Source organism: Polypterus senegalus, chromosome 1 (assembly GCF_016835505.1).
Source record: "Polypterus senegalus isolate Bchr_013 chromosome 1, ASM1683550v1, whole genome shotgun sequence".
NCBI lineage: Eukaryota > Metazoa > Chordata > Cladistia > Polypteriformes > Polypteridae > Polypterus > Polypterus senegalus.
In genome coordinates, this window is record NC_053154.1 from 40,859,442 (window position 1) to 40,861,927 (window position 2,486).

Sequence of the window (2,486 nt, forward strand, 5' to 3'; positions counted from 1 at the left end):
CAAACAGAGACAGTTTAACCAACCACTTGATCCTTGCTTGGTATGCGGTCGAAAAGGCAAATCTGATTTCTGAGCTGAAACATGTGTTGAAGGCGGCCATCACTGCAGATGGATGGACAAGTTTTAGTCAAGATCAATACCTCACAGTAATGCTGCATTATGTCAGGAATGGCCAGGCTCAAGAAAAAGTCCTCAAAACCAAACCAGTGTACCAGGCACAGATAGGGACAGCTGTAGCAGAGGAGATTGATGAGATCTTGGAGGAGTATGATATCAAAGACAAGGTTGTGGCAGCCACTGTTGATAATGTGGCCAACATGGATGTAGCTGTCAAAAAACTACAAATTCTCAAGTTTCCATGCTTTGCACACACCCTGAACCTTGGAGCTCAGAAGCTCTACAAGTGTCCTGCCATTTCCAACTGGGCGGCAAGAATTCACTCTGTGATTGTATGGATGAAGAGGTCCCACATGGCAAAAGTGGTCCTGAAGGAGAAGCAAGAATTGCTCAGTAAGCATAGTAAACAGTTTTTTAAGATTGTGTACATGTAAATCATTAGATCACAATCAAATGAAATTCATAAACTAAGAGAAGGAATATTACATTAGCATTTAAGTTGTGGGTGTGTTACCCCTGAGAGCTGCCCAAGCATGTGCTCCTCCTAGATGTAAAGGCCAGGTGGAACTCTCTGTATTTGATGATGGAGAGATTCTGCGAGCAGTTTCCTGCCATCCAGGTTGCAGCCATCGATCCACGGATAAGAAAGTCCATGGAAAAGGAAAGGTGAGTAGTATTGAAAAATAATGATAATATAGCTTAACTTGGACTCAGGTTTTATTTTTGTTTGTTTTATGCAACATATCTGTTGGATTTTTGTTTTGTTGATATTGCAGACTGGCTAAAATGGGCAATGATGACTTAACAAAAGCAGAGGAGTTTGTGCTGCTCATGCGGAAGCACTACACCTCCACACTAGCAGTCTCCAGCGACAAAAGTCCGACCTGTGGTGAGATTTTGCCCATCCTGCAAAAGCTACAGCAACACTACACCATACAAGAAGATGACTCTGCCTTCACAAGGAGCATAAAGGAGAACATTTGGAAAGATCTTTCCAAACAGTACCAGGTACAATTGAGGATTTATTTATCATAAATAAAATGACAGTTATAAATACTTAAGGATAGTCATGATGTCACATTCTCCTCCCTTTTAAAAATTTAGGGACGCTGATATCCAGAGATTCCTGGAGGAGGCCTCCATCTTGGACCCCCGATTTAAATCCAAAGTGGATAAGGATGAAGTCTGGGACAGGATCAGGGAAGCAGCAATTGCAGCAAACACAGAGGCAGGAGCAGATGAGGTATTTCAATATGACAGTGTCTTTCATTGTAGCACATTTCCATTGTGAGAGTGAGACCTTTCATCTATGGATCTGTGGTACTTAGTTTGATTTGTTTGTTTACTTGTCACTTTCTACTCAAGCACCTGGAGCAAGGAGACACACAGGGAGAGTTGTTCGAAGATGAAGATGAAGATGAGGATGAAGAAGACTATGTAAGTTTAGCTCATTGCGATGATAATTTAGATGTCATGGATTGTTCATTTTTTGCTTAATTTTTTATTATGTCCATTTCATTTCAGGCGCCACCAGTAAAGCAAAAAAAAACGGCCTTGGAGGAACTCTTTGAAGAGGAGGACAATGAGCTGCAGTCATTCCAACAACGGCAGCCCAGAGAGTGGATCAGGAGATCCAGCTGTATAGAAGCCTAACCCCCATCCCCTGCAAGGATAACCCCACCCTATGGTGGTGAGCAAGAGAGAGACTCTGCCCCTGCTGTCAGGACTGGCTGAAAGCTTTCTGTGTGTGCAGGTATCCTCCACCCCGTCTGAGAGGGTGTTCTCCACAGCTGGAGAGACCATAAGTCCAGAAAGATCACGTATCCTTCCTGAAAAAGCAGATATGCTTATATTTCTGCAAAAGAATTGTTAATTCTCCATAGTTGATGGTTGCAGAATTGCACAGTGCACAGTTCCATTGGACTTGAGTTGATTGTATTTGTTGCTGGCTGATGTAGTTTTATTTTTGAGTGCTCAGCTCATATATACTTTTAAAAAGGAGAGTGTAAATGTTACTGGACATTCTTGTGTAATTGCCACAGAATAATTTATGTTATACTTTGTTATTGCTACAGAAGAATATTAATTTTATTATTATTTTACATTTACAAATTTTTTTCTGAGGACCCCGTAGCACCCCATCGAGGAGCCGTAGGCTGTGGATCTCTTAATATCTCACTGTTGGGTTTGTAAGGTCATGCTACTCCTAAATTCCTATCTTGTTGAAAGATAAGATATAAAACAAAGTTCTAAGCTAATCCACCTGTGTGTTCTCCTTTTTTAAAAATAAGAATCAATAGGAGAATCGATAAAGAATCGAATTGTTAAACAGAATCGAAAATCGGAATCGTGAAAATCTTATCAATTCC

The 2,486-nt window shown here is 40.9% G+C and overlaps 1 long non-coding RNA gene across 1 annotated transcript; it reads left to right on the top strand.

The window, feature by feature from the left end:
- Positions 1-905: 905 nt before the first annotated feature.
- LOC120517809 lies at positions 906-1,769 on the top strand. Its single transcript, XR_005631109.1, has 4 exons — positions 906-1,125; positions 1,222-1,360; positions 1,483-1,554; positions 1,642-1,769. It is a non-coding gene; the product is annotated as an uncharacterized LOC120517809 (long non-coding RNA).
- The last annotated feature ends 717 nt before the right edge of the window (positions 1,770-2,486 follow it).